This window comes from Olea europaea, chromosome 12 (genome assembly GCF_002742605.1).
Source record: "Olea europaea var. sylvestris chromosome 12, O_europaea_v1, whole genome shotgun sequence".
Lineage (NCBI taxonomy): Eukaryota > Viridiplantae > Streptophyta > Magnoliopsida > Lamiales > Oleaceae > Olea > Olea europaea.
In genome coordinates this window covers 11,142,031-11,153,993 of record NC_036248.1, presented here as the reverse complement: position 1 = coordinate 11,153,993, position 11,963 = coordinate 11,142,031, and positions in this window count along the sequence as shown.

Genomic DNA, 11,963 nt, shown 5'->3' with positions numbered 1-11,963 from the left:
CAAATTTTTAAAATCAGATTTTTATTAAAAATTATTTATGATTTAATTATTTTATTAATTTAATATATTTAAGTCACAGTTTGTGGTCACAATTATCTAATTAATTAGTTACGGATTAATTTTTAGTCACAGCTTATCAAATTATTGGCTGTAACGTATTTCTCGATCACAGATCGAAAATTTTATAGGTCACAAAATATTTTTCGGTCAAGAATCCAAAAATTTTACAGATCACAGGTTATTCATCGGTCACATATCAGATTAATTTTTAGTCACGACTTATCAAATTATTGATCGTAACTTATTTCTTGGTCACAGATCAAAAATTTTATACGTCACAGAATATTTTTCGTTCACGAATCCAAAAATTTTACAGTCACAGATTATTCATCGATCACATATTCAACACTTTATTGGTCACAGTTCATTTACTCATTGCAAATTATTGAATTAATTGGTCACGATTAATTTTTTGATCACAACTTAGTCAATTGGGAGTCACATTCACAATTTTCAAGTCACATGTCCAATTGTGTGAGTCACAATCGAGAGTCACATGCATATTCACAAATTTCAGCACCACCACCATCGCTGCCACCGCATCCAGCAAAACCCACCCCAAATTGCATCCACCCATTTCTCTAAATTGACACGCAAACGCCACAGCCAACACCACCCACGTCACCCATTTCCACAACCACTGCATTCACCACAACAATCAAATCAAGCAATTTTCTGGTCAAAGGCACTATTGATCCACCCGACCGACGCCGACGCTGTTGCCACCAACACCATACCGCTTCGTCTGCATCGCGTCCAACAACCAAGAAAAAAAAATCTACACCACGATCTTCATCGCTATAGGCACCACCATAACCTTGCATACCGCTATAGCCACCACCATGACCTTGCATCGTCGCCCGCACCACCACAGCACTATCACCACCGCACTGCCACCATCATAGATGCATAGCCACCAAAGCCACTAGATCTACACCGCCAATACCACCACACCCTTGCATCGTTGCCTGCACAGATCCACACCGTCAATACAACCACAACTACAACAGATCCATCGCCCCGCATATATTCACGCCGCCAATACCACTGCATCACCACATCAACACCACACCATCATCGCGACTGCACCACCACCCATCAACGCCACCACAAATTCACAACTACCCAAACCCCCAGATCTACCACCACAGCCACTGCCACTGCCACAAATCGTCGTCACAGATTCATGAGGTGACCTATTGTGGATACAGGAGAGGAGATAGGAGGAAACCGACGTCGTTGAATTGGAGATGGGCGACGACGACTCTTCTTCTATTAGCTTAACTCCGGCGTCGGGGATCTCATATTTTTTCCCCAAATGTTGAGAGCCGTCGTTGAGGGGTGAGAGTAGGGAGAGAGAAGTGAGGTAGTTTAGGATTCAGAGAAGGTAATGTTTAATTATTATTTTTATATAGATTAATTTATTAATTAACTAATAAAAAAGTTCTCATTTGTGAAATACTAAACATGCCATCTTATTTATGAAATGGGGATTCTTAATCTATTAGAATATGTAATTTCCACTTTTAACATTGGCCTGTGACCCATTAAATGAATAAAAAAACAAAAAAAAAGGTTAAAATATAAGTTTACATTAAAAGGGCGATTTTACCCTTCACTATACATCGACTGTTAGAAAAAATCCAAATCGGCCGACCGATCGAACTTCAAAGAAAATCGACGCCAACTGCCTGAAGAACGATCGACCAACCACCGGCCGAAAACACCAACGAATCCGTACCTGCAAGCTACTATTCCGGTTAGTTTTGGCGCTCGAAGTTTATTATTACAAGTTTCAATTTTTAGATTCATTATTTTTACGTTTATTCGGTTTAAATTCATCATCATGTAAAGTTGTTATATTGTGGGTGTGAATGGGGTGAAAAATGTGATTTTTTTGTAATTTTTGGACATCTCCATCATCGACAATGGCGATAGCGACTGCGGGAAGACAACGACTGTTAACAGTCCGGACCGACTGTTACTGTTAACAGTCGTGGACCGACTGCTAACTGTCGGCCCAATCCAATTTAACAGTCATGGGCCGATTGTTAAACAGTCTTGGTCCGACTGCTAACAGTCGGTCCAGTGACTGTTTAATTATTATTTTTTCAATTTTTATAATTAATTTATTTTTTTATTTGATTAAATAATTATGTTATTTATTTATTTTTTTTATAATTGTCTTTTATTTTATTTATATAATTTAATTATTTTATTTATATAATTGTCTTTTATTTATATAATTTAATAATTGAATATTATCTAAAATTAACAATTTATTTTGTTCCTTTTATTTTTGTTTTTATGAAATAATCTTTGAATTTTTTTTCAAATTTATTTAGATAATATATTTATTTTTTAAATTTTTTAAAAATGTATTTAATTTGAAATTTTTTGTTCGTAAATATATTTTCCAAATAATTACAAGATTAATTTGATTAAATAATAATTATGTTAATTTTTTTATAATTCCCTTTTTTATATAATTTAATAATTGAATAGATAATGTTGTCCGAAATTAACAATTTATTTTATTCCTTTTATTTTTCTTTTATGAGATAATCTTTGATTTTGTTCTAATTTATTTAAATAATATCGATATTCTTTATTTTTTTAAAAATGTATTTAATTTGAAATTTTTTTTGTAAATATATTTTCCAAATGTAATATACAAGATAAACTAAATTATTTTGTTATTAGCGTCAATGTCTTGCGTATTGTATGATAGTTATAATTCGGTTGCCTTAATTTTTTTAGATTATGCGTTACTTTATTATCTATTGTCCAATGTTCTAACATTTGAATTTTTGCAGGATGGAGTATCATTTAGATGGGGAGTTGAGACGGATGGCAAGGAAAGCTATTTGGAACAGTAGCTTTGAGAGTTTTACTGCGGTGTTGGAGCTGCTTGATGATCAACACGGAGATATGCTGCGACAGTCCTTCTTGTGGCCACTGTACCAGATGTGAGAGGTGCAATACTCAAGACAGATCATCGATACACTTCTATGTCGGCTTTTGAGGCCAGTCGACGGCGATTCCCTCCACTTCGACTTCGGGGGCAAGGTTGTCAGTTTTTCGATTTATGAGTTTGGCTTGATCACTGGACCGAGGATTACGGGAGACGATACAGCCATTGAGAGAAGCAATAGGCTGTACGAGACGTACTTTCAGGAACATGGGTCAGTGCATCTACCCGAGTTGATGGTCGCGATTGGGGGGTGCGACCAGATGCTAGATAGATTGAAGTTTGGGCCGGTCTACATCCTCGAGAGTGTGATGAGGTGTCATCACAAGAAGACTGTCATCGACATTTTTCATTTGAAAGTTGTTGACAACATTGATGTGTTCAACAACTATCCATGGGGCCAGAGATGCTACGAAGACACCGTACATGTCTTCACCAGATTACACTCGAGGATCAGGGGGTCAATGCGTAAATACGATACATATGGGTTGCCCTTAGCGGTGCAGGTAAATGTTTAATATAATTAAAGTTAAAATTTTAGTATATTACGTTTATGCATAATAAGTGTATGTGTTGCAGATTTTGGTGTATGAGATAGTCCCTGCACTGGGTGCCCGCTTCGCGAAGCGAGGGGAGACACGATGCCCTCGGTGCATCATTGGAAATCGTCGCGAACGGAGGGATATCCCACTGGAAAACAATTATCGGCCCTCCTCGACAATCCTCAGGTAAGAATTATGCATTTGTGATTTTTATTATACGTAGTTTAAATCTGTTTACATGATCGTTAACTAATTCAAATGTCAATATGTCAGCTTGAAGTCATACTTAAGTTGACGCCGTTGATGGAGGAGGAGGCTCGGGGTCTTGTGCGGGATGTAGGTGTTCCGCACACCGAAAACGAGCAGATGTCTTATCCAAGTGTGGATCAAGATTGGGTATGTGAATTAAATATAATTTATTGAATATCGTCGATGTATAAATTTATTTAATAAATTTTAATGTTATTTATGTAGGAGGGCGGTCCAGCTGATCGACGATCACTTCCGTCGAGGGTATCGCCGCCACCATTGGCATCGTCATCGTCGAGGATATCTCCTTCTCCCTCGTCCAGACACGTCCCCCGTGTATCGTCGACACACACTGATGATTTGTATGCCTGTCTGACTGAATTTATAGCGGAGGAGGTCTGCGCGCTACGACGAGAGTTGACAGAGATAATCGATGATCTGGGACGAGAGTCGACCGGGAGGGTCGACGATCTGACGAGGAAGGTCGACGATCTGACAGGGAGGGTCGATGATATGGGATGAGAGTTGACATGGAGAGTTGATGATCTATTCCATGATGTTGGAATGCTACGATCTTGCGTTGTCGACCTTCAGGATGCGATAGCAACACTTAGAGGAGATTTAGCCGCTAGGCAATGGGGGGACAGAGAGGATGGTGGAGATGATCGAGAGGGTGGCAGAGATGGTGATGGAGAGGGGGGTCACCCACATTTTTGGCATGACGAGACATTAGAGTCATTCTGGTTGTCTTTGAAGGGGGATAGGGTGGCCCCAATGGGGGGGCGACGGGGGAGACGCCGATGGGAGAGACGGAGGAGGTGAAGACAGAGGGGGAGGCCCCAATGGGAGGGGCGGAGGAGGTGCCGACGGAGGAGGTGGCCCCGATGGGAGGGGCAGCTGAGATGGCGACGGAGGAGGGGGCCCCAGAGGGCGAGAGGACGCCCATCGTGATTGAGGTTAAGAGACATGTTGTTGATGAGACGGAGCAGGTGGTCGACAAGAGGTTGAAAGTGTCGTCACAGTATGTTGTTTCCCCCTTCACGACTGAGGCCAAGAGGAGGACGTTCATCGATGAGACATACCCGACTTATTCAGAGAGGTGGACAATGCCAAGTGGAAAGCATTCGAGACGGAGTGGAGGAGAATTATCCACGGGTAAGTATTGTATGATTTTAATAAAGCACTGTACGCTAACTCCTCCATGCTTATTTTAACATTTCCCTGTTTTTTCAAAGCTACCTGCACGATAGGTAACCGGACGGTCTCGGACGCTTACAAGTGGTTCCACGATATCACGACTTCGGGAGCTTGGCTCGCCGACGATGTAAGTGAACTGTTCATTTCGTGTTTTGTATGTATACGTCATTTTGTATTTATTAAATGAATAACAAATAATTTTTTGGTGTTTCTTAATGCAGCACGTCGACCTGACCATGGACTTGCTGCGAGATCGAGCTCAGAGACATCCAAAATCATTTGACGTCCATGATCGAGTCATATTAAACATCGAGTTCCTGCGTGCCGTTACCATAGAGTATCAGTCGCTCCAACTTATGGGTAATTAGTACACGATGCCAGAATATATGCTCGAATGGGTCATAGGATTATCGCCGAGTATCGAGGAAAAATCATGGGAGGGTTGTATACATATGTACATTCCAGCGTGCATCAATATGTTACGCTGGAGATCGTTTTTGCTGACACGACTATATACGTGTACGACCCAGATCATTCATGTTTGACGTAAGGCCAGTTGGAGCAAAACTTGGAGTCCGTAGCTGTAATTGTTCCTATGATGGCCAGACAAGCGGAGATGACTGTACAGGACATGTTGTAGATTGTTCGAAACACGACAACATCGCGACAGTCTGCAAGGTAAGTGTTTGAACTTTGTTGTTTTCATCTTTGAGATTTAGTTTTTTAGCAACATAGTACTGAACTGATCCATTCTTGTTCAATTGTAGTGGCGACTGCGATATAATTGCCATTAAGTACGTTGATTTTTAAGTATAGGACATAAGGTTGATGGAATCAACCAATCGTGGATACAGAACTGGAGAAAGAAGTTAGCATGTGATTTGTTCGAATTTAATGGTAACCCCTAAGTTTGTATTAAATATATGTAACATTCGAATTGTAAATTTAATTATTTTTTGTGATTATGAAATAATTGTAAATTTGTGTTCGGTGTATATAACATTCACATTATAAATGTAATTATTTTTTTATTATGAAATAATTGTAAATTTGTGTTCAATGTATATAATTAATTTTCTGTAAGTTGATTTTTTGTTATTTTACACATATGCTCAGAATGAAACTAATTTTTTCATATGAATCATTGTAAATACCGTTTATCAAGAATAAATATAGAACATTGAATATTTATGAAGAACAAATATTGAACATACATGTCTAATTGTCATTTAGGGGAATTTAACTGGTACAAAATTGTCGAGTATGCCCTATGGCTCTGCATCTGCCACACCTACGCGGTCAAGGAAACTCTCCGGTAGATGGTATTCTAGATGTACTTGAATGTCCAGGACCACGCGGTTCAACTGCTGGTGGCAACAAATCATTAAACGGGAGAATGTGCTCTAGAACTTCCCATTTTTTTTCATTCGGTAGAGGAAATATAGTCTCTGCATATGCTGCTCTCCAAAACTCAGTCGTATAATACAAAGAGCATAACGTTCTCGTTGCAAAGTTTCGATACATGGCCATCGCAACTGCATGCTCACATGGAAAACTCTCCAACTGAAATCTCGTACAAGTGCATGTGTTATCAGTCAAGTCCATCATATATGCCTATTACGTGCACATTGCACGGAAAAACGAAACTCATCTAGTGCTTTCACATTCAACTTCCTCACAACCTCTGCCGCCTTAAAGAGTTTCTCCTCTTGAGCTGGGGCCAGCACGCTAGTGCAACTCTGTGATGCCGCACGTCGGTCATGAAACCACTGTTGCAGCTTGTTACGAATGTTCTCAATCATTGCGAGAATTGATAACTTTCGATCCTTCTTAAACAATGTATTGAGAGACTCCACGTTATTCGACGTCATCATGTTGTATCGACATCCTGGAAAGTATGACCGAGCCCAATGTTCGATCCCCATGTTCATCAGATACTCCAACATCGGTAATGATTTACTTCCTATCTCAAACATGAACTTATTACACTCTTCAACACTGTAAGTTTCGGCTGCTCTCCTAAACAATGAAACGATGCCTTTGCCCCGATACCTAGTTTTCAAATTACCTTGTATATGGTACATGCAATACCCATGATGTGCCTCTGAAAAAACTTCAGCGATACCGTTTATTATAGACTGTCCCCGATCGGTTACAAAGGCAAGATCTTTGACTTCCTCGATCACTTCCCTCAGTTTCGAAAAGAACCAACGTATGGACAGATCATTCTCGCTATCGACTATGCCGAATGCAATAGGGTAAATTTGGATGTTGACGTCTTGACATGTAGCAATAATTAATTTGCCTTGATATTTAGCTTTCAGAGTTGTACCATCAACTAGAATTACGAGTCGCATTGTATTTTGAAAACTCCGAATACATTGTCCGAGAGCCATGAAGAAACACTTAAAACAATTATCGCTCCCCATCTCAATAAAAAATGTCGTGCCAGGATTAGTTCTTCCCATGTTATGGCAATACCTGGCCAATTTAGCATAGCTCTCCTCAATCGATCCCATTAAATCATCCAACGCACATTCTTTGGCCTACTGGATTTTCTAGTAGCTCATGACCACTCCATACTCTTGACGAACGTCGTTAATGATGTCCGAAGGACTGTAGATCGTCCGTGGGTCCCGATACTTGTGCATTATTTGTCGACCAATAAACCATGCTCGAGCTTGTCTGTGATCGTTTCGAAGAATTTCCACTTCACAAGTATGTTCCCGTGAATACTTGCGAATTACGAAGCACTCATTCGTGTCCATCTTAGTTGCTCTCAAGTGCCAGTTGCAACTGCCTTCGATGCAGGCAACTGTCAACAATGACTTGTTTGATTTCTTTACCTTGAACTCAAAGTTATATTTTAATGTCAGTCGGTGCACAGCTTCCTGCAAATCTTTCTTGGTTTCAAACAATTGCTCGACATACAAGTCCTCATAATCGGAAGCCACAAGAGAAAAATTGGAGGACGGTCCACTTGTTCCAACCTGTGAGCTCCCACCCGGCTCATATCTCTGTTGGGATAAAGCAATCAAATTCTCATTTGTAAACTCGTTTATATTCTCATTGTCTTCAACCGTCGACGGAATTCTGCGCGTAACAGCGACATCATGATCAGAAACAACTGTCTCAGGAATATCACATCATCCGCAAGAACTATCTCCACTGTCTCCCAAAAACCTCGATCATTGTTATCCGCCCTATCTGAATCTTCGCGTTCACCTTCGATAACATCCTTCGTAATTAAAGTCACACCAAGAACAGTCGGAGTCCGATGCATTTTATTTAATTCTAATAGATAATTCAATTCAGCATCATTGGTAACGAATACCGGTGGCATCGGAATGGATGAATCCCCATAAACGTTGAATAGATATCTCAATTGTATATTGTATTGAGATTGGTCGACATTCAACTTATTTTGCAAATCGTGGTACATTTCTAAGTATGATGTACTCTCTGTTATGGGAATTGCAATACAATCACGTATGTCACTCGTCCATCTCCATTCTCATCGATTATTTTCATTCAATTCGAAATCACCGAAATAACAGACGGGGATTATCATATGTGCATGAAGAAATGGATTTAATCAACTTCATTTATTAATTATAAGAAAAAAATAATGCATTGCGAATAAAAATCGGTGCCAACAGTCGGTTGTCAACAGCCAACTGTCACGTGACTGTTTGGCTGTTTAACAGCCCACAGTCAAGTAACTGTTTGGCTGTGCTTTTCTGTTTTCCGCATTACGTAGAAGAAAAAAATTATAGATCTGTTCAAATTTTTTTTCATACGTTCGATCTGCTAAAAAAAATTAATACTAACTATTACTATGTCGAAATAAATTTTCTCTATTCAAACGTATACTAATTTACTGAAAAAGAAATTAAACATGCGTAAATATACTTACCGATTTGAAGAAATTGATATGAAAATTTTTTTCGACTTCAGCGTTTGAACTTTTTTTGAGATGTTGAGGTTCAAGCAGATGAAAGATGAGAGTTTTTTCTGTCTTGAAAGCTCGTTTTGAAGTTTTATAAGAGGGAAAGTATTTGGTTTTTAATTATTAATTAAAAGAGTAGTAAAGTCTTTTCAACAATACATTGTTTTGTAATTGTATAATACATTTAAATGCATCCTTGTCTTTTAACATTCAAGAGGCCAATGTGATAATATTCATGATTTTCAAAATCGAAGTGGAATTTCCTCCCTTGACTGGGTCAAACTAAAAAGTACCCCGGATTTGCTAGACAGCACCTAACTTCTATAAATTTGCTTTATGTTCCTTAATTTATTTCAAAATGATCGCTCAATTTTTGTTTTTGTTTCAATTTGATTGGTATATTTTATATACACCCCTCGTTGTCTATAAAATGTTTGATTCGACGCTTGCAATATCATTTCCATTCTGGTCCTAAACCTACGTAAAACACGGAGTGGAGTTACTTTCATCCATTTGACATCTAAAAAAAGCTGGAATGATGAATTAAATTGGGTGAATTGCTATAATATGGTGTGATATTATGCAATTCATCTATTCGACTATCAGCGGTCTTTTAAGGCAAAAATCCATGTTGGTTCAAGATGTCATCACTAGTGGTTTTCAATGAAAGTTGATAAACGACGAACAAATTTGATCCTCAATGATTTGTGCATTTTTGTCTATTGCTCTTCCCAAGACAAGTCCTTTACTTGTCATCTTATCAGTACATTGAGGGATGAAATGAAAATAAAATTAATCGCCTCTTTTTGCCGATTGACAATTAGATGATTCAATCCATTATTTTAAGTCATGATCATCGAGAAGATTGTCTTTTATGTCATTATGATTCTATAGGTCGATATTTTGTTACAAGCGGGTATAATATGTTTCTCAATTCCCATATAACCTAGACCAATGTCCTGTCTACAACGAGCTGTCTTAAATAATGAAAGGAGTTGTTGAAATTGTGCCTCCCCCCAAAATTGCTATTTTTTATTTTTAATTAAAAAAAGGACCTTTGACGTGTTGATGACAATAAGTTGTTACAAAATTATCCAAAAACTGTTGTTGTAACTACTGTTCTAAAAAGCGCGCATTGGTCACGCCTGACTAATGCACGGTCTTATTTAGCGGTCAACAGCAATCGTTGACAGCTAATGCGCGTTTATGTGCGGTTATGAGCACCTAGGCATGCATAATTACTTTTATAAATTTTTTTAACAATTCTTCTAAATTAAAAGTTAAATATTGATTTCTTCATTTCGTCGGTTCTAAATTCAAAATAGTCGCTTGAAATTTTGAATAAAGGAAAATTTCCAAAAATTCTTATTTATTCACTATTTAATATTTATATTTGGAACTTATCTTTTTGTTGAAAAATATATAAATTTCCTATAAATTTATTTTAAATATTTGGCAAATATTATTTTTAATTATTAAACGATTTTTCGATTGATTAAAAATTAAAATAATATTAAAATAAAAAAAATGTCTTTTTACGCTTTTTTACTTTTATGCCTCGCATAAGCTCGCCTAGACCATAGCTTAGCCTCCACTCCTCGTCATGCATTATGCATTTTAGAACAACTAATCAAAAGTAAATGTGCGTTGCACGTTGTTTTGAAATACTTTATAAGTGCATAAAAATAATATTTGAAGATACATGAATTAGAGAGATAACTGTGAGAAATTATGTATATGAAATCAACTTTTTATTCAATGAGAATCTATTTATATACTATTTTTTTTGTTTGATTCATAGCACAATTTTCATGATTCCACTCACAAAACCCTTGCGACGTAGTTGTTTCTGAGCTTCTAAGCTCTGAATCTCATATTTGTTCACTCTTATCCCCTCGGTTGTTAGTGTTGCAGAAGCGTTCTCATTAAATGTTGATGCCGAAGACCTCATTCATTTCAATTTTTTCTTCAAATTGAATAAATTACATTGGTGGGCAGATAATCAGAAACAAATAAAAAACATAATAGATGTCAGTTGATCAATTTTCTCCCTTACGATCGAGGGTAAACCTTGATAAAAAGTTGAAGGTAATAATGAATGCACTTTCTTATAGGAAAGTAGTACCTAACAAGGTACATATCCATAGGTCCCATAGTGCTCCGGAGAATTATTCTGTATCTCCTCTGTGGATAATCAATTGCCTGAACAAATCAAGAAAATTCATAAGTATATATGCAGTATAGATTCTTGTGCAATACTTGGCTCTAAGTTATTGGTCACTTTTTTAGAAGAAAGTAAAGAAAACTAACCTCACAAAGATCTGGAACTTCTAAAGTGGTGCCATGTGGAGCTTTGAGTGCTATCAAAATTTCATTATGATGAAATAAACATACAAATGCTTCAGTGAGAAACCAATGAAAACAGCGGGGAAGAACTGATGTGAAATACCTGAAAGCAAGATAAACTCTTCACGTCGTCTTCAGTCACAAATAGCCACCTAGTGAAGAAAGGTATGTACGTGAATCTACTAATGTTTGTGTGCGAATACTTTGGTTATGAAAATAAATAATTGATGTAGTTAATGTTTTTGGTTCATGCATGCATTTATGTGTGAGTACCTTGGTTATGATAATGAATAATTTATGCAGCTAATTGCTTCGGTTCATGTATGCATTTATCACTTTATATGTGTGGCTCCTAAAAAAATTAAATAGCTCCAAAATTTTATGAAGAATAAATATTAGTCTTCACCATAAACTTCCCTTTATTTAATTTAATATGAGAAATCTGGTAAAAAAATATATTTTAATTTATTTTACAGCCCGCAAACAAGATATTGGCTCATCAATAAACAACTAAAATAATACTGGAAATAACATTCTATTCACGTTATACATGTGTGTCCAGTTTCTTTTGTAATAATAATGGTGAAGAAGAATATTAATTAAAATACTTATTTACTTTCAAAATTAGTCATTATTGTGATATCTAAAC